The sequence below is a fragment of the Triturus cristatus genome, chromosome 9 (assembly GCF_964204655.1).
Source record: "Triturus cristatus chromosome 9, aTriCri1.1, whole genome shotgun sequence".
NCBI lineage: Eukaryota > Metazoa > Chordata > Amphibia > Caudata > Salamandridae > Triturus > Triturus cristatus.
This window is the reverse complement of record NC_140592.1, coordinates 1,239,056,322-1,239,082,865: the sequence shown is the minus strand read 5'-3', so window position 1 is coordinate 1,239,082,865 and position 26,544 is coordinate 1,239,056,322. Positions and strand designations below refer to the sequence as shown.

The 26,544-nt window shown below is 49.6% G+C and overlaps 1 long non-coding RNA gene across 1 annotated transcript in view; it reads left to right on the top strand.

Annotated features, from left to right (window-relative positions):
* Positions 1-20,262, top strand: part of LOC146799692 (uncharacterized) — a 240,601-nt gene extending 220,339 nt beyond the window's left edge. Inside the window, exon 3 of the long non-coding RNA XR_014969304.1 lies at positions 20,130-20,262. This is a non-coding gene — a long non-coding RNA (uncharacterized LOC146799692). The remainder of the gene's footprint in view (positions 1-20,129) is intronic.
* Positions 20,263-26,544: the final 6,282 nt, after the last annotated feature.

Sequence of the window (26,544 nt, the reverse complement as noted above, 5' to 3'; positions counted from 1 at the left end):
CGATGCCCAACCCTGAAACTGACCTCCCTTAAGGAATGTGCAGCGCACACTCTCACAATCGCACGCTCAGTGGCCCCTGCATGAGATCGCCCTCCGCGCATTGCTACATTGCAAGTATCCTCACCCAGCGAGGACGCTAATTGGAGCCGGTCTGAGCAACTCAGCACCAGACTCAGATGCCGCGCCACAAGCACTGCCATTCTGTCTGCAGCAGACACCGAGCTGGTTTCGGTTGCAGATACCTTCCAGCAGGTGAGACCCTCATACCACGATGTGCACCCAGACCTTCTCCCTCACAAATCCAGTGCCCTTCCTCCCAAAACCAGGTGAACTGGCCATGAAGTGGGCCGATTGGAAGGGGTACTTCCTCAACTACTTGTCTGCCCTGGAAGATGAAGGGGAAGAAGCGTTCTCCAGCAAGCGCAGGAAGAAAATACTGCTGCACAACCTAGGGCCTGAAGGGTTGACGGTCTACGAAAATATGGTTAAGAAACCAAGAGCTGCGACAGATGAAGACGTGTTCCAGCAAGCATTGGAAGACTTAGACAGCCACTACTAGCCAGTCATTTGTACGGCCATAGATAGATACCATTTTTTCCAGCGAAAACAAAGTGAGACGGAGACAGTCGAAGATTATGTTGCGGCACTCAAGAAATTAGCTGTCAGCTGCAAAATTGGCCATCTTCATAACAACTTGGTGCGTGACCAAATAATAATGCACACAGTCAACACCAATGTTCAAGACAAGTTGTGGGTGAGTGGAGAAGCGCCCCTACATGAGATCATAGCAATTGTTAAAAAAGCCGAAGTGTCCAAACGATGTGCCGTAGCAGCCAAAAAGGACACAGAGACCAAACCCACAGTCTGTAAAGTGAGTGACACCAACGTTTCTAGTGACAGACCTGCTTCCTGCACAGGATACAGAAATAGCAGGCGGACCACACAGACCCCAAGGGACCTGCCAACCCTCCCCCAGATAAGAAGGGTTCCTGCTACAGGTGTGGCAGCCACACACACATGGCCAATGACAAACGTTGCCCTGCATTCCGTGTCAAATGCTCCTTCTGCCAAGTTGTTGGACATTTCGGCAAAGTCTGCAGACAGAGACCCGGCAACGTTTCTGTGAAGTGCGTCATGTATGACTCAGAACCCGAAACAGGGGAGGGGTAAGGGGATGAAGATTGCATCTTGTGTATTGATGAACAGGTCTGGGGCATAGATTGCAATGCTAGGAAGAAACCATCCTGTTTGTTGACCATCGGGGTGTTCATGTTTCAATGGTAGCAGATTCAGGATCCCCGTTTACAATCATACAAAGGGAGATTTGGGACAGCGATTTTGCCAAAACCTTAGGGAGCCAACTACACCCTACAGACATACACCCGGTCACTTACACGGGGGAGAAAATCCCAATGGTAGAGTTCAGACCCCTTACATTTGAGTTCAGACGATGAGTAACAACAGGAAAACTGTACGTGGCAGAAAAAGGACTCTCGGTCCTTGGATGGGCTGACCAAGGTGCATTAGGCATCCAACTCAATCCCAGTGGAGAAATTCAAGTCCTCATGACAGACGATCCTGCCAGATCAGATCTAGACAACTTGAGGAGAAACTTCCTGAGCATCTTTGGTGGCACCATCGGCCAACTATCCAAATTCACGCACAAGATAGTCCTAAAGGATGACGCCGTACCAATCAGCCACAAAGTGCCCAATATCCCTTTCAACTGCAGGGAGCCGTACAACTGGCATTGCAACATTTCATAGATGGTGGCATTATAGAGTCCATCGAAAGCGCCGAGTGGCTGGCGCCCCTGGTCGTAGCACGGAAACCAAACAGGAAGGTGCGGTTGTACATTGATCTTCGAGAACTGAACAAAAACATCCTGGTGGACAAATTCCCATTACCACACATCAACAAACTGTTGGCCCAGACCAAGGGAATTAAGTGGTTCTCTACAATAGACCTCACAGCAGCGTACCACCAAATCCTGCTCCACCCCTCAAGTAGGAAACTTACCTCTTTCATTAACCCGTTTGGCTGCTACAGATTCTGACGCCTACCATTTGGCCTGGCGTCCGTCGCTTCGGTATTTCAAAAACTCATGCACAAATTATTCAAGAACAGCAAAAACGTCCTATACTTCCAGGACGACATACTCATCATCGGTACGACCAAAATGGAACACAACGCCACTCTCCGGGAAATGTTACGGACACCATCAGACAACGGCCTCACGGCAGAACTGGAGAAGTGCAAGTTTGGACTGTGCACTGTCACGTATCTGGGGCACGAGATAGGTGAAAATGGGATCTCCCCAAAACAAGCAAACGTGGAAGCTATCAAGTCTGTGCCCCAACCTCTAACCAAAAGAAGAAGTCCGATCCTTTCTAGGCTTAGCGGAATTCTACAGTAAATTTGTCCGCAACTTCGCCACCAAAATCCACACCATGCACCAACTCTTGAAGGACAAGAATAGTTTCTGTTGGACCCCAGAATCAAATCTTGAGTTTGAAACCATTAAAAAGGACATTTGCGAGGCCGTTCCTCTCCAGGGATTCGACTGCTCAGCCCCCAGCATATTGACCACTGATGCCAACAAGAAGGGTCTGGGAGCGGTTTTGTCGCAACGATCCACTGATGGCACGGAAACCACAATAGGCTTTGCGTCGTGCTCGCTCGCCCCCAACGAGGAGAAATTCAATGTCATCTAAAAGGAGATGCTGGCAGCCATCTGGGCCATTGGCAAGTTTCGACAGTACCTCTGGGGTTCCTGTTTTAGCCTCAGAACGGACCACAAACCGCTGATAAAGGTCCTGACATCCAGCGGCCACGCGACTGCCACCCCGCGCATCGCGAAAATGTCCCTCAAGCTCCTGGACTTTGTTTACAACGTGGAATACTTACCGGGCCAGAAGAACCAAGATGCTGATTTCCTCAGCCGCTCCGCCGCTATGGAAGCAGCACCTAAACCCAGTGACTGGGATGAGTACCAGGTGGCGTTCACTGAAGACCATGAAAACATGATCAGTACACAAGACTGGGCATCCGCCTATGACAACGACCCGACACTGCCCTGACGCAGAGCCAAGTATTACCATAATCCACCTTCCATGTTAGGTAGGCCTTAGTCAGGAATTTAACAAATGTTAAATTCCTGCGTTAAGGCATAGTTAACGCGATGATTATTATTGCTATTATCGCTAAGGTTCTTTGCTGATATGGCGGAGCTGCCTTAGCGATAATTTCCGATGTAGTTTTTCCAGCCACGCCTACTTTGCATCTCATTAGCGATGTTTATCGCTGAGATGCCAGGCGTTGGGAATTCAGCAGCTAACATGCGCCAATGCATGTTAGCGCCGCCTTGTTGATAGGGCGTTAAAATTATCGCCGCTTTAGCTGCAAAAAGTGCAGCTAAAGCGGCGATAATGCCCTTGATGACATGCCCCTAATTTCTTAATTATATTGTTTTTGGGTTGCTGAGCTAACCTTGCACAGAAAATGTGCATTGACTCTGGTCTGACTGCTGTGGGATGGTCCTCTTGCCCTGACTTCCCTTTTTCAGTGTCTTTGACATGGCATTGTGAAGTGATGGTCTTCACGTCACACTCCCACCCATGCCCATGTGTCCCACGTGTCATGCATGTGTGCAGCACCCATGTGCCGCCACGTTGGGCCTGTTAGTTAAGCTCATTGGTCCACCTGCCCATGGTCACCTCTTGAGACTTTATTATCATAGATTTGTAGAGCGCATGGCTGCCCGAAGGCCTCCCAGCGCTGAGAGGCATCTAGTTGGGTGGGACTATGGAGGTCTTAGAGATATTGTTTGAACAGCCATTTTTAATTGCTTTGCGGAAACGCGATTCTTTGTCCATCATGATTAGCACCTTAAATTTGACTCTCGCCTCCACGGGGAGCCAGTGTAGTCCTATTAGGTGTGTTTTCACCTACTCCCGAGCAGGGAGTAGGTGCACAGTAGTCTTGGTGTCGCATTCTGGGCCACATGCAGTCTGTGGGTCACATATTTTGGTGCCCCCATGAATAGTGCATTTCCATAATCCAGCCGTGACATGACTAGAGAGTGGACTACCGTCTTCCTGTGCTGCTAGGGATCCAATCTTGGATCTTTTGGAGACTTCTTAAAAGTCCAAAGCAAGTTGCTGCGACTTTCTTGGCTTGTGTCGCCATAGAGCAATCTTTGTCTAGCCAAAGCCCCACATTTTTTATTGTTTCTTTAGGTACTGTAGGGCTACCTAGACAATCCAGCCAGCTTATGGAAGGCCTGGGGATTTGCTTGTTCCCCAGGACCATTAGCGCGGTTTTGTCTCCGTTTCGCTTCAAGCAGCTCTTTGTCATCCACTCCTTGACTCTTTCCATACAAGGTGCTAATCTTTCGGGGTCCCTCCTGTTTTTTGGGTCCAGGAAGATCACCAATTGAGTGTCGTCCGCATAGGACGTCATGAAGATGTCGAATTCTTGGACAGCCTCCGCTAATGTCTCAAGGTACACATTAAAAAGTGTCGGGCTCAGTGAGGAGCCCTGTGGCACCCCACAACTCATTGACATCGTTTTAGAGAAGGCGGTGTTCTCTAAAACTTGGAATGTTTGTCCCTCCAGGAACGATGCTAGACATTTGAGCGCAGTTCCCTGAATCCCGATGGCGGAGAGTCTCCTTCATAGAATGTGGTGGTCTACCGTATCGAAGGCAGTGCTCAGGTCCAAAAGGAGTAAGGATGCTGAGTTCCCCATATCTAGTGAAGCCCTAAGTTCCTCCACTACCACCACCAGGGCCGATTCCGTGCTATTTTGCATTTGGTAATTGTTGTCCTTTCTGCTGCCCAGACTTTTCTGGAACAGACTCTGCTCAGCATCAGATACCCTGCACCAGAGGCAGGGGCATTGCCATCATGACAAATGGTGCCCACGTCATCCCACCACAAGGTGCAGTGTGTCAGGTTGTTTGAGTACAATCACTGGCCTGGAGCCACTAGGGTCTTCAAGGGTGTGCACTGCTGTTGTGGCATCTTCAACAAACCTACACAGCATCCAAGGTTACCCTTTCCTGGGCTTTAAACTGACACGGAGCACACAGAGTGACCAACACAAGAGCCAGGATTTACACAAATATCCGCCTCATACAGACATTGATATTACTTAGGAAATAGAAAGTAATTCACCCAAAGACAGTAAAGAAGCATCAGGCTAGCAAAGTCATGTGTTTGCGGGCTTTCGTGAAACGAACTGACTTCTTTAGCCAGTAATCGAATGAGCTTTGAAAGTAATATCAAGACCAGATGCTGCTGGGAAGACTAACATGTTGTAAACATGTGGAAATGAAAGTGGATGTAGTGTGCAACATATGTTGCTGGGGCTTTGATTAGGGCAAGGCAAACCTTGACAGCGTAGGTTCTGAATGCTACACGCGTGTCACCATCCTCGTTAGGGTGGGTTCCAATGCTATGCATGTGGTCACATTTGTAAGTTTCTTGTCCTCATACGAAGTTACGGTTCCTTTTCTATGTGGAAGCATTTAACTGCAAAGATCCAGCATCCCAGCCTCTGTTTTTGAGCCTTGACCCATCTACTCTCTATTCCTACGGAAACAGGAGAGCTCTTGACATCTTTCCCATCACTCAGCAGCTTGTAGGGTTCATCAGTGCTCCAACCTTTTTGTTGTTTGTAAACTTTGTTTATTGGCATTTTATAAAAACACATACAGCTCACATTGAAATTGTAGCATAGTTCTAAGCGTGTGAGCGACCAAGCAACAAAAAGAAAAGGAAAAAAAAAAACAACAATATACATTATTGAAAAACGGACAGGAGGCTTAGTACACACCGCGTATCGTCATATCAGAGACAAGGGACAGCGGGTCGGACACCCCATAAAATATGACACGGCAAGGTTTTCAACGGACACTTCTTCGGAACCCACCATATGCGTGATTCAAGATACATAGGTCAACTAAGGGAGACAACCTAATCTGAATGTGCTACTGAGTGCGCTTCTAGTGGCAGTGTGGTGTCGGCTGCAACTCAATCGGGAGGGGTGGACACATCATCCTGCAGTGTTTTTAGCCAGTCCAGGAATGGCTCCCATATACCTTTCGGCCTGGAGGCTGCAGGCATCAGCTCCCAATCAGTGCTCCAACCTTGATCTGCCTACAGAGGATGCAGCCCTGCAAAGTGATCTGATGCTACTGGGATAGGATTTTATTCTCTACAGGGCAAGAAGGTGGCCGATGTATTGCAAGACTTCACTAATCTTCAAAACTCTCACGAGAAAGTGAGCTTGAGATCTCTGGAGCATCACAGAGAGTCCTACGAGATGCCCCCAAAACCCAGTCAGAAGGCCTGCACCTGAGACAGGTGAGCAATTTCCCATAATTCTACAATTCCCAGCTCCATGAGGAATGTGCATATCCTATTAGGGATGAATCTACAGGTCCTGGTGCTTGGACATGAGGTCCCTGATGGACTAGCCTGGTCCACGACTCAGTTCTGCCCATGCTGTGTGCCAAATACCACGATGGGCACACCCATGGGCAAGGTGGTTGCATGTGAGATTAGAAATATTCTCTAATAAGGTTGAAGGGCAGGTGTTGAGGTGACAATCACCTGCGACAGGGTCAGCTGCCCTCTATGTCTTTAATGGAGCAGGTCAAGGAATGGGCAAGGGCTACCTTAGATTTCTGTGGTGTCAACCTTTTTTTGCCCGGAGTTTTATATAGCTCGAACTTGCCCCGAAGGCATCAGGTATCAGAGCGCTTTACATGAACACCAGCTGTGTTACCCAGGGACACGTTCATTTTTGTTAGGCATGGGGAGATTAAGTGATTTGCCCAGAATCACAGGATATTGAGCGTCGTTACCAAGACTCGAACCCAGTTCCCCAGATTTGAGGTTGACTGCCCTAGCAGTTAGGCCACATAACCTTGAAGGCAAGAGCACTCTCAGAAAGCCAACTGCTTCTGGTTTCTTGAGGAACTGTATTAACTTCTTTGTGTGACAGAAGATGACCCTTTTCCCAACAATTCAATATTTGTTCTTTGTGTGAGAGACGGCTATGTAGCTCTTCCCCGTTCTTTATCTCTCGTGTGCAGTTGCACTACTGCTTCCATAGTTCTTTGAGTGAGGGAAGCTTGCACTGCTGTGGTCCTTTCTATGCTTGTGTGTGGAGGGTAGCTCTGTGCATATCTACCTCTTTTGGAGGGCAGAGGAACTGCATTTGCGGCTCACGCATGTTGTCCCTTTTCTCTGTCAGTGAAGGACGCCTGTAGGGCTACTGCCGTTGATATAATGGTGAGGGAAGATACAGGGTGTTTGGGGTGGGGAGGTGTATGTACTCCTGCTGATGATAGAGTTTTATCCTCCTGCGTGTTGTTGTATATGTGCCCTTTGTCTGAGTAAAGCTTGCTCTGTTGCTGTTGCTCAAGTTGTTGTGAACTTGTCATACTACTGTTACTGTTCTGTTTTCAAGTGAAGCATGCACTGTTGCTGCGAATGCTGTACCTGTTCTGTACATGAGGTAGTCACACCATGATGATGTCTGTTTCCCATATGTCCTATGTGTGAGCGATGTCTGCTCATCTGGCTGTTCAGAGTCCTTATAACACTAAACAAGCACCCAGCAATTCTGAAGAGTCTAACTCTTTCTTAGGATAAAACATAAAGTTTTTCGTAAAACTCTCACCCACCAGGGTCACCCCTTGGTGGCATGCTTCATCAGTGGGTCCATCCCGTTCCACTGCGGAACGGGGAATGCAGCAACTTACGGATTACGCAGGAGTGACTTTGCAATGACAAAAGAGAAGTTGAATTTGGAGGGAGGAGTGGGGGTGGATGGTGAAGTCTTTTTAAAAATACCTGGATAGTAGGTTTGGTTCTTTATTCTGACCCCTAGTCAGTATGGGTAAAAGCAGGGGGGAATTTTTAGGAGAGAAGGGGTAATGTTCCTGATTCCTAAAAGGTCAACATGCTTCTAGCCATACTCCTATTGGCTATTGTTCAGGACCTAGGTAAATCACTACTTTTGTGATTGCCTGGTTCCACTCCTAATGCCATATACTGTACAATTATTTTAATGCATGCTTAATAGAAGGTGTACATACTTATACCGTCTGCCATGCAATCATTTATCAAGTATTAATGAGCTTCTGCTATTGCTTCATGGTTCCTCCGGTGGAGAGTGAAGTCTGTAGTCACACTCTAGTCAAGACATCTACTCTTCCCGGTTACCTATTAGGGAGCCGCCGGAAACCGCATACAGTAACACTTTGCCCTATAGTTCTCTCTGCCTTTTTTCTGTAACTTTACACTTGTAACTGAAGCACCAAATTTTTTGGTCTCGCCTGACCCAGCGCATGCGCTGGTCTGGCGAGACTTATTGAGAGGGCTCCAAAAAGTGCTACCAGGCCAGCCTAGAGCTACAGTGCATGTGCGCGTGCGCGTGCGCCACGCTTTACCGCGATTACTTTCACTTTCGCGGCCGCTTTGCATAGCCAATAGGTCTTGCTTTTGGGACCTTATAAGTATTTAGTTATGCAACTGTTGCATGGCTAAACACTTATAAGGTCCCAGAGGCGAGACCTATTGGCTATGCCAATGCTTGTTCTAATTATCTTTAGAAGCAGTTATAACTAAACAGGATGAACCTGAATATTTGCTGCTGCTATAACACCATGGTGGGCTACAATCTCTAAATCGATAGAGAAGCAATAGAACACCGGGGCATATATTTACTAGAAAATGATGCAGCACGGAGCTGCAAGCCATCTTGCTGTGCCGAGCTGCGGCATTATGAAAGTGCAGGGATGTGCTGTATTTGCAGCAATACAACACATCCCTGTGCTTTCCTCTGCACTGGTGCACAATTGGTTGCCTATCACCAATGCAGGAACCCTCGCACCATGGTGCAAGGATGCCTGCGTTGCAGGGATGATTGTTTTTGTGCAGGAAGGGAAACCTTCCTGCAGAAAAACAATCATTGATGGCATTTTCCCCCTTGTATGTGGGCTGCAGAATGCAGAACACATAGAAAGAGGAAAATATTAGGAGAAATAAAGGAATTTCTCCTTGTTGTGACACTTTAACCCCTCCCCTGGGAAGGCATTGGAATCAGACTCATTCCCAGGATTACAAAAACTTGTAAATCTGGGAATGCATCAGAATTCATGGGTGTTGCATGGGAGCACCCACAGCAACATCCATGGAACGCCCCTTTCACGTAGAGTGATGAGTGAAAGGGGGCCATATTTTCTTTTTTTTTTTTTTTTTTAAAACCTTTATTTCGGTAGATGCACAATACACAGCGTCTGCCTACAACCCCTCGGGGCCGGCTGCTATGACATTCGTAAACATAGAACAATAATGTCAGGATAAGAAAAGGTTTAATTTTATGGTGTAGTCGAGTACGATGTAGTGAACATCGAAAGGAGTCGAAGCTAATCACTGACCAGGAGAGACATCACTGTGCAAGGAGCACCCAGAAGGAGGCGTTATATAGGAAGGCATTGGTAAGAAGGCAGGTGGCCACCATCCAGGAACTAAGAGCATGCACTATATCACAGAATGATAGAACTCAAGAAACTCCCTACTAACACTGAGCCCCGACTCCGAAGAAACAAAGAAACATAGAAGAGAAAGAAACAAAGAGGCAGAGAGACCGGAAGAGAAAGAGGGCCATAGAGACGAAGAAAACATAGAACACATCCCGTCCCCCCACCCTGCATACCAGCGGAAGGCCACGGCCCACCCCCCCCCAATAGGCATGCCTGTCGCCCCAGATGAACCCCAAGTAGGAAAGAGAGTCTGGAGAGTGGGAAAGAACCTCCCAGCCTCCGACTCCCAGAGAAAGCAGGAGGAGGAATTTTCACATACTCCCGGTCACCACAGCCCCTTAAGCGTCCCCCACCCTGTATATCATCAGCACTACTGAAATAGCAAGCAAGACGGCAGGTGGGGAGACTCCATTCCAAATGTGCGAGTAAAGCAAACAATTAGCAGTCCCGTCCTAGTCCCCGCCCGCCAATACGTACAGTAAACTAAAGGGAATCGCCCAGACCCGGCCCGATCCTAAGCGGCCCCACAGATCCACCCCCGCAAGAAACAGTAGCAAATTACACACATGCGGCACAACCGATACATAAACAGGTATTCTAGTCCGGGTCATGCCAGGCGGTCAGGCAGGATCATCAAGGGTGGCAACTTCAACCCTGGCCTGAACGCGGAGACCCCACCAAACATGGCCGCCGCTGGGAGTGTACCTCAGGCAGAACAAAGGAGCAAGATGGCCGCTCCCGGCAACGATGACGCAGAGGGGGAAGAAGCAAGAGTTCCCAGTCAGAGACCATCACCACATCGATAGTGACAAACACAGTTTTCCCCACAGAACGGCTCACACTCCGGCGATGTTGAGGCAGACATGGCAACACTTGCAGAGGCAGAGTCTCGGCTTGGAAAGTGGAAGGGAGCTTTGTATCTGCAACTTTGTCCTTAAAAGAACCCTCGACACTGTTACCAGGGAGAGGACGTTCCACAGTATCCCCCTGTCGCCAATTTGTATCCGCCTCGAAGGGAATGAGAGGCCTTGGGGGGTCAGACAACCGCTGTAGCTCCCTGGGTGGCATAGCGGTAGCGAACTTCCGCTCCAGTTCTCGAGTGCGTTGGCACCATGTCGCCCGCAAGTCCCCCAGGGCTAGAAGGATATCACCATAGGTTAGGTCTGCCCCCTGCTTCAGCATGCCGACAGTATGTAGAGGCGCCACCGGGACACCCTCCAGCTCGACAGTAGGCAGGGAAGCTTGCGTCGGGGATATGGCGGCTTCCGCCTATCCGGCGAGGTAGACCGGCACCGGTACCAGTTTTGCCGTTAGCCCACCTCGGAGGGGTGAGGGCGACACCACGGGATGGAGGGACAGTAGTTACGGCAAGAGGGGTTACTGCTCGATAGACGGGGCTCCCACGATAGGAGAGCCCCCGGCTGTGTTGCAATGCGGGTGGTGGGCGCCCTCGAACGGACACCGCTCTGACCGCTGGTGGGAGGACAAAGGAAAATACACCAGCCAGGACCCAATCGTACCGGAATTCTCTCCGTCGCGAAGAAGGCTCCGCCGGGCCGCCCACTCCACGTCCAGTCACATTTCCCCAGTCGCCGGTCCAGCCCCAGGTCGTCTCACCGTACGTGATAAGCGGTGTCCGGTGGCGGTGGTCGGGCCAGATTGCGTGGGCAAAGTCCAAAGTCGGCAAACTCTATGAATCCTCGACCAAAAAAGCCGGCGGGAACATCGGAGGAATGCGGAAAGTATCAGCGCATCCGTGGTGACAATTGCTCGCGCCGTAGGCAGGATTAAAGATCAGGATATCATACAAACAGCAGACGGGCTGCGGAGCCGGGAGCTCAGACGTCCTGTCCGTCCGCCATCTTGGCTCCTCCTCCGGGGGCCATATTTTCAAGGCCATGGAAACCCACGCAGGGTGGCTTTGCGTGGTCTTGTAAATATGGTTCAGCCTTGTGCGCCACTGGAGCATCAAAAAAGTGATGCTCCGTGGTGCTGGGGCCTTGTAAATATGGCCCGCGGTTTGTAATATACAGATTGCATTGGAAGACATAATCGCAAGACACAAGCTGTTTCTAACACCCCACCACACTAACTTTTACCTCTAATTGTTACGTACTGTTAACTGGACAGTGGGGCCTATTCACAAAGGTACATTTACATGTGTATGGTTATTCACATGGGCATTTACTTCTTTTCCTAGGTGCAACTCAACACTTTTTTCTATTCACCATTTCCGAAGGTAGATTAACATCTTGGTGTAAATTTACATGTCTCCACCTTCATATGAGGGGATGGAGCTTTCTGCAACAGGATTAACAAGTGTAAGGTTACTACTTGTAACGCTGCATATGTATGTGCACATCTGCGCCTCCATGGTATTATCCCTATTGGAAAGTATACAAAAATATAAAAGTGTATTATTATATATTTTGTTTTAAATAACATTTTACCAATAAATATAAATGTAAATTAATTTTCTATATTTATTTTTAGCCTCAAGCTAATATAGTAAAATGTTACATCAGAGTAAGTTAACACATATGTGTATTGAATAATTAATTAATTAAATTATATTAATGCAATTTATAAACATTAAGTTTTAAACAATAATTAAATGTCTCACTATCATTAAACTTTTTTCTTTAATATGTAGTAAATGTTGTGCCAAATTGTGTTTTGTATAATTAGATTTTAAAAATAATAAAAGTTCAAAAGTTTATTTTGATATCATTTTGTAATTAATTTTATTATTGTTTTAAAAAAATAATAATAAATATATCCCAATTTTAACATTAAAATACATATATAACTTACATTATATAACTTACATTTCAATATAGTTTAATCATTTTCACATTATTTCCTAAGCAGTATTATTTTATTTCAGTGCATTATTTTTTCAAAGTGAGTGAGTTGCAGTACCTGTGAGTGGCCATGTGTGGTGCTTGACTTTCTCATAGACTTACATTTGACACCTTTTGGGCTGTAGTAACTTTAGAAGTGTAGTTTGTAGCTTGATGCAGACTGCTGCACACCAAAGTTAACAAAAAACAGTTAAGCATTCAAATGAACACAGTTCTGCTCTTACTCTTCTGCAAGTGGGTTTGTAACAGTATGTCCATCCCAAGAACCCACCTTAAATCTTCCTGAATCCCTCCTACTAAGAGTAAGTATTCCTCACTTTCAACTTTTTTAGAGTTTGGCAGGTGTGTGACATCCACCAAAAATTGGCAGATATCCGATCTTCCCAATTTAATGGGTATACTCAAGTATAGGGTGGCTGAGACAGCTGCCATTTTTAGGCAGATGTCCCACGTCTAACAAACTTTAATTAATCCTCTGAGGTCCAAATTTTCAAACACGGTCAAGAACTCACAATCTCCAACCCTTAAACCCCAGTGATACACTGAATAAAGTGCCCCTTGGTGTCCATTATAAGGATATTGCAAGTCACTGAGAAGTTCCATTACCAAATTTAGAGGCCATAGGCCTAGTTCCTTTATTAGATAATTGGACTCTGAGGAAGCTTTCAATATGCTTAAAATGTATAGCAGGGGTACTTTATTCCATATAATACGTGGTCGCACCACCATCCTTCCTGCAAACCACTTAAATCTTGTGTTTCTCTTTCACATGAAAGCGGAACTATGGTTGTAAACATGAAGAATGAAAGTGGACTCTGATGTGAAAGTAAGCACACACAAAAAAAAGTAATTTGATGTAAAATGATTTTAGAATCAGTTTCCTGTAAGTGCTGAAGCTCAGGATGATTAGAGAAAGGCAGAGGTTCTATTTTTTTCTGTAATGACCTTTAGTGTGCAAAATATCTCTTACACTCCTCACTGTTTTAGAAAAACAGACCATAAGAATGAAATGCAGTTTCATGTTGATTGTTTGTGTCTTGTTTAAACTGCAGCTGTAATTAAGCTCCATGACCTGTCTTGCATCTTGACTGCTTCATTGGCCGGCTTTATTATAATGTCAGAACTCAACAGTTATAAGTTATTGCAATGGAGAAGCCACCAGGACCGGACTGGGGACCAAAACCGGCCCTGGCAAAGTGCTCGGCCGCCCAAACTCCCCCCCCCCCACGGGGTATTTGGGGGTGCCGCCGAGCTCTTTGCCAGGGCCGGTTTTCGGCCGATTTTGTTACAGGGCCGATTTTGCAACTATGCTGCGAAAACGGCCCTGTAACAAAAACGGCTCCCAGGGGCCCAAAACCGGCCCCCACCATGCGGCGGACCGGGGAATTGCCCGGTGCCCACTACGGCCAGTCCGGCCCTGGAAGCCACGTCACTTCGTTATTACAAGCGACTAGAGGCGTCAGAGGTCACCCATAATAGCGAAATTAAAAACAGATTTTTTTACATGGATTACAGTCTCCTATTTCTTATAACTGAATATAGCTCCTTAAAGCATGAGAATTATAAAGGCATTTGATATCATATGTACCCCACAAAGTGCCAACATCCTTTGTTGCTTTGTGTCAATCCGAACCCTTATCGCTTCCTAAATCAGCCCTGATACCTGCACCACGCTACACTATGAAGAGTCAAGTACCCAATGGCAATACTTGGCAGCCAATGAGAATGTCCTCTGTACCCCAGACCTACAGCATCAGTGCTGGGTGACAGCCACTCACCTGAGGACTGTCAGCTACCACTCAGAAAACCTTGTTCACCCTCTCCTGCAGCCACTCACATGACGGCTGCCAGCTACCACTGACTACCCCGGGCCCCACTCAGGAAACCTCGTTCATCCTCACCTGCAGCCACTCACCTGAGGACTGCCAGCTCCCACTGACAGCCCCAGGCCCCACTCAGGAAACCGTGTTCACCCTCACCTGCAGCCACTCACCTGAGGGCTGCCAGCTACCACTGACAGCCCCAGGTCCCACTCAGGCAACCTCGTTCAGCCTCACCTGCAGCCACTCACCTGAGTACTGCCAGCTACCACTGACTGCCCCCGGCCCCACTCAGGAAACCTTGTTCACCCTCACCTGCAGCTATTCACCTGAGGACTTCCAGCTACCAGTGACTGCCCCAGGCCCCACTCAGGAAACCTTGTTCACCCTCACCTGCAGCTACTCACCTGAGGACTTCCAGCTACCAGTGACTGCCCCAGGCCCCACTCAGGAAACCTTGTTCACCCTCATCTGCAGCTACTCACCTGAGGACTGCCAGCTACCACTGACTGCCCCAGGCCCCACTCAGGGAACCTCGCTCACCCTCACCTTCAGCCACTCACCTGAGGACTGCCAGCTACCACTGATTGCCCCAGGCCCCACTCAGGAAACTTCGTTCACCCTCACCTGCAGCTACTCACCTGAGGACTGCCAGCTACCACTGATTGCCCCAGGCCCCACTCAGGAAACTTCGTTCACCCTCACCTTTAGCTACTTACCTGAGGACCGCTAGCTACCACTGACGGCCCCAGGCCCCACACAGGAAACCTCGTTCACCCTCAGCAAGGGCAAAGATTCCGGGCTTTGCAGCGAAGTTTTAAACTTCTCCCGCCCAAAAATTGGTACACAGACCGTGTCACCCCCCTCAGCATGCCACCAAGTCTGAGCAGGCTTTGGGGGCATATAGAAGGCCTGGCAATGTTGAAAATGTTCCTCTAGGGCTGATTAAACCGACTGAGCTATCCGCACTTGGACAATGTGATAATGAAATAAACTGCAGAGACAGCCCAAGGTGGTGAATTCCCCTTCTAAGCGGAGTGTGCTTGAGTTGACTCCCTCGCCTCCCCAAGACCCCTGCCCCCCATTTCTCCTAACCCTTTGTATGGCGGGCCCTCGACGCCCGCAGACATTTGGAGGGTCCCAGACAGGCGAGCCAGTCCCCCTGAACAAGAGGGCGATCAATCAGAGGCAATCAGAGGCCAGGACCCCCTTCCTGCCCCGTCCCGGCTGCTCCAGACTCCTGCCTGTTTATTTAAAGTCACGAAGAGCCTGTCATGGCTGACCTGTGACCATCCGAAGGAGCCGCGACGGCAGCCGAGCATGAACAAAAATGTGAGCCGAGGGGGCTCTGGGACCAGCACTCCGCAGATAAGATATATTGGTGTAATAGCCCCTGATTATAAAGACCCCCCCCCCCCAAAGAGCCGCCAGAAATACAGACACAAATCTGTTTATTTGTGTGTGCAAGGGGGGGGGGGGGGGGGCAGAGCCCAGCATACAAGGGGTCATTTGTGTGTGATGGCTGGGCTCACCACGGTTTGTATAATATAGAAACGGTGAGTCTGGGGGCTCCGTAATTGGCATCCAAGGATGTTTGTCAAATTCAGGCAGGGTAAAAAAGTGGCAATGAGAAAACAGAGGGGTGGGGGAGGTAGGATTGAAACACGCTTGATGAAAGGAGTACTATAGAGAAAGGAAAGGTAGGAAAATGGAAAGAATGAAGTAAGAAAGGCAAAGAAAGAGAAAACTAATCTGAGAAAAGAGAAAGAAAAAAAGGCAGCGACAGAAACTAAGGGGCATATTATCAAGAATATGCCCTTGAGAATTCCAATAGAAGCCCAGGTTCTGGTGTGAACATGGGCTTCTATGGGAATTCTCTGCGGCATATTATCAAACCCATTATCGCCGCTTTGGCTGCAGTTTTCTGCCGCTAAAGCGGCGATAATTTTAACGCAGTGCTTGATAATATGCCCCTAAGAAAGGGGGAGTATAGAGTAAAAAAGCAAGGGGCATATCAGCAAAAACCAGCGATAAATATCGCTAAGCGCACTTAGCGCTAGGATAATTATCGCCGGCTAACGTGGATTTTTATCGCTGAGATAGCGTGCTATTAGCAACGCTTATCTCAAAAGCGGTAAAAATCCTAGCGCTAACTGCCTAACGTGAGATTATCGCTGGAAACCCAGCGATAATCTCACTAAATGTGGCGTCAGCTTGTTGATAGGGCCTCACAAACTTAGCCATGATATCCACCTTCCATAGGATATCATGGCTAAGTCAGTCCTGAAGCAGGCATAAGGAAAGTAGGGATAACAGGGGTTATCGCTACTTCTCTTGCCGCTATGCTTCATAGCGTGGGGCTTGATAATAGGAGAAATGTCGCTGCGACATTTCTCCTGTCATGTCAGGTCAGGAACGCCCACTTTGCATCTCATTAGAGATGCAAAGCTGGGCGTTAGGAATTCGTGCGCTAATGCAAGGTTTCACGCGTTAGCGTGACTTTGCTACTTAGGCGATACAATTTTTGCCGCTTTTCGCCTGAAAACAGCAGCAAAAGCGGCGATAATTTTCTATCGCCCGGTTGTAGATATGCCCCCAAAGAAGTTACGGAAGACGTAAACAGAGGTAGGTGAGACATATAAGTAGAGGTAGGTGACAGACAAATAGAGTACGGGGAGGGCATTTCAGAAAAATAGAGGTGACGGATAAATAGAGTTAGAATGAAAAGAGGGAAAGAAAGGGAGAAAAGCACAGTATTTGAAGGAAGAAGCAGAGAAAATAGTGGAAAAAAACTGGAAGCAGACAAGAAATGCACTGAGTAGGGGTGAAAGGGAAGTAAGAAAGAAAGATGAAATAGGGAAGAAAGAAATAGAGAAAAGGATGGAAGGCACTAAAAGAATGTCAAATTGCTCGAACAGAGGAGAGGGGAGATACGCAAGAGGAAAGTAACAAAAAAGAAAAAAGGAAAGAAAGAAAGATAGAAAGAAAGAAAGAAAGAAGGCAGAAAGAAAAAGATGACTGAAGGGAAGAAAGACAGAGAAATGTCAAAAGAAAAAGAAAGAGAGAGAAAGAAAAGGATGAAAAAAGAGGACAGGAAAATGGTAAGTTAAGAAGAAAGCGGGGGTGAAGGAGAAAAGAAAGGAAAGAAAGAATGGAAAGAAAGAAAGAATGGAAAGAAAGAAAAAGATAGAGAACAACATAAAGAAGAATGCTAGAGGAGCAGTAGACCACTAAAGAGACAGGAGGAGTCACTGACGGAGAGAAAGACAGTGAGCGAGAAATAAGAGAACGTCATAAAATAAATACAGAGAAGAGCCACATGGAAAGAAATTAAAAAGAGAGGAAAGGGGCAAATTATGGAGGAGAACAAGAAAGGTGGGAGTGAGAGAGTGAACGTTACAGAGCAAAAGCAGGAGAGTAAAGTAAATGAGGGACTGATAAAGACAGAGATAGACTGATGGATTGAGAAAGACATATAGAGAGCGAGATTGATGGAGAGACAGAGGGTGAATGATAGAAATTGATGAGGAAAAGACATAGAGGTAGTGTAAGAAAGGACGAAGGAGAAACAGGAAGACAGCGACAGACAGTAACAGAGACTTAGAACGTGGCAGCCAGTGACTAAAAGAGCGTTGAGAGAGATAGAGAAAGGGATACAGAAAAGAGGAGGGTAAAAGATGAGGGAGAGTCTGGCGAGAGTCAGAAAGAGTGAGACCGAGTGGGCCCCCTTTTGTCCGAGCCATGGGACGCATCAGTGGAGGGGACTGCTGTATATCACTGCTGCCCCAGAGCCTTAGATACCACTGCACTCCCACCGTAACCAAGATACACCCTTTGTACCTGTGGCTCTCCAGTGGTAGCGAGGGCAAGCGGTCAAGACTTATTCCAGGGCAAGGAGGCAGTCGAGGGTTTGGACACCATCTACTGTACAACACAAGTCATTGTACTCAAAAAGCACAGTGCTCAGTCTGCCCTACAGCTCGTGTATATCGACACACTTAACAGAGCGTTTTGAACACTAGATACTTATCACCAGCACTATATACGCCCACATCTCCAGCCAACCGCGTCTTATACGACGATTTCTGTGATTTAATGTTAGATTTATGTATCAAAACTTTATTCCAGTACTGGTTTTTGATGATTACGTTGGTGTCATTGTATTGCAGCTCGTGCCCTCAAGCCAACATTCTGTTACGTTATAATATGTATGGAGAGATCTTTCCTTCTTGCATTCACTAAAAGAGTCACTAAAACTTAAAAAAAAAAAAAAGAACGGGGTTAATTTAAACACTGGCAGGCAGCCAACCAGGTGGAGGCCCTTTCTTGTCTGCCTGGTAGAGGTCGTGCCAGTGCTTGATTTGAGCCGGTGGTTGCAGGTGGGGATCACCAGCACTCATCTTTGTGGACTGGCACTTTTTTTCCTCATCAGACTTTTCTCCACAAAAGGGGCAAAGAAGGAGGAGGAGAAAAATGGAAAAGCTGTGGCAAAGAAAGGATGAAAAAAGATGTGAAACAGTGAGATAAGGAGGTGGGGAGAGAGGCTGGTGGAGGAAAGAGACATGAGGTGGCATCAAGACTGCACAGCCTTGGTATATGGCACCCCTGACATTCGATAGCTCCGGCCGCAGGCTTCGCACCAAATATTTGGGCACCAGCGCTTATTCTTTCACAAATTATGTTCTGGGTTCCCCCTACTAATTACTAACCCTGGGCGGAGCGGGTGTAGTGCCTCTATGTGAAGTTCCACAGAGTTGGAAAGCAACTCCGTGGAACTTCGCTTCACTCCGCGCCCTCCCACATCCCCAAATAATTAAAAGTTAGTAAAAGGCACTTACCTGCCCCGCGGCTGCCTTTACATCGCCGCTCTCCTGTCTCGTCCTCGCAGTCCTGCTTCACTAATATCCCCTAGGTTGTACGTCTTGCGCGTGTGCATGCGCACTCCCAAGACGTACAAGGTAGGGGTTATCATTGAAGCAGGACGGCGAGGAGGAGGCAGGAGAGCGGGGAAGTCCAGCAGGGGGCAGCCACGGGCAGGTAAGTGCCTTTTACTAACTTTTAATTATTTCGGAAGAATGAAGGGGCCGGCTAACTACGCCCTGCCACGGAGTCGTAGTTTTGCCTGAACTCCGCGTTCGCAATGGAGCGCGGATTAGGCAAAACTACGTAAACTCCGCTGGAGGAGCGTAGTTACCCGCCCTGGGTTACTTATTACAAGGCACCGACTTGAGAGAGGATTTTATTTTGCCAAAGGCCCATCCGGGGATGTAGTCAGAGCAGTTTCAAGAAATGTAATGCTGGCTGCCCGCCATATCATTGCAGCTGGCTGGCATTTTTTTGTATTCCATAAACAAGCCCACAAAGCAGGGGTTCCAGAAATACAAAATATAGATGGCCTCAGACTATGTCTGCTTATCCGTGCCTGGGTCTGCCACACAACGTACGGATGACTTTGCAGGTAAATCCGCATTGAAATGCCTGGCTTAAGTATGGTGAACACTGCGATGCAGAGACTCTAGCATTCCAACAGTAAATGAGCCTCTGGGAAGGGTTTTCACCAGTGGGGCGTCCAATGGCTCTGCCTTTGGTAAAGTCCTTTCGCAGGGACAACCGCAGGTGAACACGCAAAGCTTTTTTCCTGTCCAGACCCGCTGTGTACATCATGGCGGCTCCAGGCAGGAAAAAGCAACACCTTAGAGAAATTGTTTTTTTTTTGTCTTCAAAAAAGCGCTGACAGGACTGACATACCACTCTGGCCATGGGGCTGTCACTCTTTTTAGGTTTTGCCTGCACATCTCTTGCGCTGTTCTTGTGAAATCAATTGTATTTAATATAAATCTTAAAAGGGCTTACATCCCTCCTCCTTGCTTTGCTTGCTTTTCATAGGTTCCTGTGCTCGCCACGGACTTTTCCTCCATTTCTACTGGCTGTCGCATACTGTTTCCTGTTGTTCCTCATGTTGTTCCTCCTGTGCTTCTCTTATCAGTTTCCTGTCGCTGAAGTACTGTTTCCATCTGCTTTTGTGGAACTCTTTTTTTAAGGTTTTGCATGTACAGCGTTTATAACGGTTATAAGGCTATGTATCGCTTCAATTCTTCAGTAAATTGTTTCTGATGGAAATGCTCTGCCTGATAAATCTATAAAACACAATAATAAATCAATAAAGTAGCAATAAAGTGAAATATTCCAAATGTATTAGTTTGGTTTCTTCAAATGTGTGGCTACATGTTTATTTGCAGACTCTTGAAATCACGTATTCCTTTAATATATCACGATGACGTTCGTAAGGCTGTCGTTGTCCTTCTTTTGTTTTTATGGGCAAGTGATGTATAATGGGGGTCATAATGGATTGGGCTATCTTTAGTCCTGCAGTCAATAAAAGAAACGCTTGAGGCGTATGGCTGCAGAGAAGGATCATTTGATGTTGATAGAAATACAACGTTGTTACCTTAGAGTCCGCCAGTTCCCCAAGATGGCTGGTGCATTCCACCGCTTTCTGCGTCTCATGGTCGCCACGGAGACTATCACTGTGCGCAGTGGCCGTGACTTTGTGACATCACAAAATCCGTCTCCATGTTGCACTGTTTGGTGAAGATGGCGGAGGCTGAAGATGAGAGTAACAAACCACTGGTGAGGAGGTTGTGAGTGTAAGAGGACAGAGGCTAGACTCCCTCCAACGATCTGTGGGTGCAGCTTTCAGAGGGACGCAGGCTCTGTGTGCAGTTATCCAAATCGCCAGCTCGCTTACACCTTTTCGGTTAGTATTTTTTGTTCCCCAAAAATACCCCACCTGCACCAAAATCTATAAGACCCTTTATGGCAGTGTGACAACTCCAGCTGTATGTGGCTTCTTCTGTGTTTAAAATGTGTTGTAGAACATTAAAGTAAAAGTACAATATGGTGCTTCAGAAAGACAACTGATTTGAGGTTTGCAATACAAGGAGGTAGTACATAAGGGGAGTTCAACAACGGCCGTAACCCATTTGATTGAGTTACATTGGTGTGGAGTATTGTGACCTCCACTTAGCCAGTGTTAGGTGTTGCGAAGTAGTCTGTCGTTTGTGGTCATGCCAGTTATTAGGCTTCATGGGACATGGCATAGCCATTTTCCTTTCAGAGAAATTGATTGTGCGAGTGGTCCTAGTGAGATAGTGAGGTGTGTGGCATTACTTTTCTGCAGCTGAAGTTGATATTGAAAGGAAGATGAGCGGAACAAAAGCATTGAGTTGGCTGAGGATATATTTAGACACATTTTACAGGCTATACATAAAATGCAGGCAGACAGCGGGTAGGTGAGCTGGGCTGGATGCATTCCTTCGTAATGTACTACATTACAGAGACGGTAAACCATTCTACACCCACGACCCAATTGTCCGTTGGAGTCGCGTGATCCAATATAGCCACTTCACAAACTGAACTGCTGATGCTTATAAGTATCAACCTTGGAATGATAAGAGGCTGCTCAGCCCCATGTGGATTACAACAAGTGACATGTAGGTTTATGTAAAGATTGGCCGCTGCGGTCTAAGTGGGACTGAAACACAAATGCGTGGTCTTCAGGCTACACAAAAGTCTCTGTACCCCCGTCTGTGATCTGCCATGTTAGGATCAGGAGTTGTGATTTGCAGGTACTACTCAGTACTTAGGTCTCTTCAACAGACTTTCAAAATACTGATGTCTCTTATCTACTGATGTGCACATTTACATTAAGTGGTGCTATAGCACTTTCACTCTGCACTCAAGACACTTATCAACCTTCATTCATGCACCACTCATCCTGCACAGAGATCACTCACATCAGTCTCCCGGAACTCAAACACTGCTCACTTATTACTAATTCCATAGGTGACCTCTGTCCCTCCGGACAGGTCACCCCCCGAGCACACTCCCCGTGAGTGAGCCCGTCCCCTGGTGCCACCTCTGCCCTGAGCTGTGCCCTGTGCCCTCCGCTGTGCCCCGACCGCCGGATCCGCTAGGTCTGCGGATCTCCTGTGCCCCCTGCCACCAGCTTGCTTCGCCGCCTTTTCGTATCTTTTCCCCGCCGTTTTGCCCTAGCCCCCTGTGCTCCCCCCCCTCTCGCCCAGCCCCGGCCGTGTTTCCCGCCACCTCCCCGCTGCTGCCCCCCTGCGGCCCCGCCCCCTTCCCTCGCTCGCCCTCCCCATTCGCCACCCCGCTCCCCCTCCCAGCTGCCCCTCCCTCCCACGAGACTACTTAGAGTCCGTTGCTGCCAGTGAGGTGCAGTGACCTCTGTCCCTCCGGACAGGTGCAGTGACCTCTGTCCCTCCGGACAGGTCACCCCCCGAGCACACTCCCCGTGAGTGAGCCCGTCCCCTGGTGCCACCTCTGCCCTGAGCTGTGCCCTGTGCCCTCCGCTGTGCCCCGACCGCCGGATCCGCTAGGTCTGCGGATCTCCTGTGCCCCCTGCCACCAGCTTCCTTCACCGCCTTTTCGTATCTTTTCCCCGCCGTTTTGCCCTAGCCCCCTGTGCACCCCCCCCTCTCGCCCAGCCCCGGCCGCGTTTCCCGCCACCTCCCCGCCGCTGCCCCCCTGCGGCCCCGCCCCCTTCCCTCGCTCGCCCTCCCCATTCGCCACCCCGCTCCCCCTCCCAGCTGCCCCTCCCTCGCTCCGCCCCCCCCACTCTCCTCATATGGCAGAGTGGCCAACGCGCAGCGGGCACGCGCAGCGGGCGCGCCGATTGTGCGCCGAAGGTGCGCCAAAGGTAAGCCCGTCTGCGCCCCTCCGCGCCTGGCCCGCGCCCAGCGCCCGAACCCCTGGCCCCCGAGGACCCCAGCCCACCCGCCAGACGTACGACGCCGCCACCCTCAACGCACTCAACACCGGCCGAATCCCGGGATGCTACCAAGCCACCCCGAGACGCACCCACGGACCCTTCAGCTGCCACGCCTGCAAGTTCACCTGCATCCGGACCTGCCCAGCACCAGCACCCACCAAGCCGAACACCAGCAGCAACCACCTCAAGTGCATCCTGCTCAACACCCGCTTCGTCCACAGACACGCCATCGAACTCTGGAACCTCCTCGACACCACATCTCCAGACGTTGCCTTCCTCACGGAAACCTGGATGAACGACTCCTCAGCGCCCGACATCGCCATCCCAGAGGGATACAAGATCACCCGGAGAGATCACAACAACCAGACTGGAGGAGGCATCGCCATCATCCACAGGGACACCATCCGCATCACGACCAACACCGACGACACCCTGACTACCGCCGAACACCTACACTTCCAGATCCACACCGACCCTAAGACCACCCTCAGAGGCACCCTGATCTACCGACCCCCGGGACCACGCACACCATTCAGCGAAGACATCGCCGACTTCATCAGCCCGCACGCCCTCCCCTCCGCTGACTACATCCTCCTGGGGGACATCAACTTCCACCTGGAGAACAACAACGACCGCAACACCACCACCCTGCTTGACAACCTCGCCAACCTCGGACTCAAGCAGCTGGTGTCCACCCCCACCCACCTCGCCGGACACACACTCGACGCCGTCTTCTCATCCAGCAAAGACATCACCTTCAGCCACGCCACTGGACTCCACTGGACGGACCACAGCTGCGTCCACTTCACCTTCAGAAGAACCACGATCCACCACCACCAGCAACAGGCTGCTCGAAGAAGCTGGAACAAGATCACAGCCGACCAGCTCGCCGCTTCCCTGAGCCAGCAGCCTCCAGCCAGCTCAGCGAACCCTAGCCAGGCCGCCGACAACCTCACGAAGTGGATCAGCACCTGCGCGGACGAACTCGCCCCACTGAGGACCCCGCCCAGCAGACCCGGCAGCAAGAAGGCCCCATGGTTTACCAACAAACTCAAGAGCTCCAAGAAGAACTGCCGAGCCCTCGAGAAAGCCTGGAGAAGGGAGCCAACACCGGACAACATGACCACCCTCAAGCTCGCCACCCGGAAGCACCATCAACTAATCCACGCCACCAAGAAAACAGCATTCAAGGACCGGCTGGACAACAATGCACACAACTGCAAGGAACTCTTCAACATCGTGAAAGAGCTCTCCAACCCCAACGCCGGAAACAACGACATCACCCCATCGCAAGACCTCTGCAACTCCCTCGCCTCCTACTTCCACAACAAGATCGCTGACATACACAACAGCTTCATCCCACAAACAATGCCCCCCACGACCGCACCTACGCCCCCCACCACCACCCTCAGCGCCTGGACCCCGATCAACACAGAAGACACCATCCGCACGATGAACTCTATCCACTCCGGATCTCCGACCGACCCCTGCCCTCACCATGTATTCAACAAGGCCGACGCTGTCATCTCACCCCACCTGCGGGACATCATCAACACCTCCTTCGACACCGCCACCTTCCCTGAGAGCTGGAAGCACGCCGAACTCAGCGCTCTACTAAAGAAACCAACAGCGGACCCAACCGAACTCAAGAATTACTGCCCCATCTCGCTCCTCCCGTTTCCAGCCAAAGTCATCGAGAAGACCGTCAACAAGCAGCTGGCCGCCTTCCTCGAGACGAATGGATCCCTCGACCCCTCACAGTCTGGCTTCCGAGCCAAACACAGCACCGAGACCGCCCTCATCGCTGCCACCGATGACATCCGAGCCCTGCTGGACAACGGAGAAACAGCGGCCCTCATCCTCCTAGACCTCTCCGCAGCATTCGACACTGTCTGCCACCGCACCCTAGTGCAGCGCCTCAGCAACGTCGGAATCCAGGAGAAGGCACTGGAATGGATCATCTCCTTCCTCGACGGAAGGACACAGAGAGTCCGCCTACCACCGTACAAGTCAGAGGCCACCGAAGTCATCTGCGGCGTCCCTCAAGGATCCTCGCTCAGCCCCACCCTCTTCAACGTCTACATGAGCCCCCTTGCGGCCATCGCACGCCAACACAACCTCAACATCATCTCCTACGCCGACGACACCCAGCTGATCCTCTCCCTGACCAACGACCCCGCCGCCGCCAGAGCCAACCTCCACAAAGGGATGCAAGACATAGCCGAGTGGATGACGACCAGCCGCCTGAAACTGAACTCAGACAAGACGGAAGTCCTCATCCTGGGCTCCTCGCCCTCCGCCTGGGACGACTCCTGGTGGCCCCCCGCCCTGGGCACCGCACCCAAACCGACAGACCACGCACGCAACCTGGGCTTCATCCTGGACTCCTCCCTCTCCATGACCAGACAAGTCAACGCCGTCTCCTCGTCCTGTTTCAACATCCTGCGCATGCTACGGAAGATCTTCCGGTGGATCCCCACTGAGACCAGGAAGACGGTCACCGAGGCCTCGTCACCAGCCGACTGGACTACGGCAACGCCCTCTACGCGGGAACCACCGCCAAGCTCCAGAAGAGACTCCAACGGATACAGAACGCCTCAGCCAGACTCATCCTCGACATCCCCCGAAGCAGCCACATCTCCGGACATCTGAGAGACCTGCACTGGCTCCCCGTCAACAAGAGAATCACCTTCCGTCTCCTCACCCACGCACACAAAGCCCTACACGACCAAGGCCCGAGCTACCTCAACAACCGCCTCAACTTCTACGCTCCCAAACGCCATCTCCGATCAACCAGCCACGCCCTCGCCGCCGTCCCCCGCATCCGAAGAGCGACAACAGGAGGAAGGCCCTTCTCCTACCTGGCCGCCAAGACCTGGAACTCCCTCCCGACCGACCTGCGCCTGACCCAAGACCACCTCTCCTTCAGGAAGAAGCTCAAGACCTGGCTGTTCGAGCAGTAGCGCCACCCCCCCCCCCCCCCAAGCGCCTTGAGACCCTCCGGGTGAGTAGTGCGCTTTATAAATGTCTTTGATTGATTGATTGATTGAGGTGAAAACGAATGCATTTACCAATGCTTGTTTCGTCAAAGCAGCCCGTCGGGTGACAGCCAACCAGCTATACTTCAAGTGTGTTAATCTAGGTAACGCCCACCACCTGGCTGAAACTGGGCTCTGCGAAGCCTGCAGGTCTCAGGTTCTCGTCTCAGGCATGCGGGCCCTGCCTGAGGTCCATGGACTGAGTACCACTAACTCCAGAACTAAGAACACCTATTCTCGAAGCACTGAGAGCCAATCAGCTTGCGGCTTGTGCTATAGAAATGCATAAATATTAATACTATAATAAACATTGTGCATAACAATTCTGCATTAATCAGAAATGCAGAACTGACGCCAGATAAGTATCCCGCCATCGCCGACTGAGGGACGTGTCGTGCCAAGAAGCAGGGGCCTGAACTCTCGGGCCTGCTTGTTCCCCTTTGAGCGAGAGACAGAAGCGAGCCACGGGTCC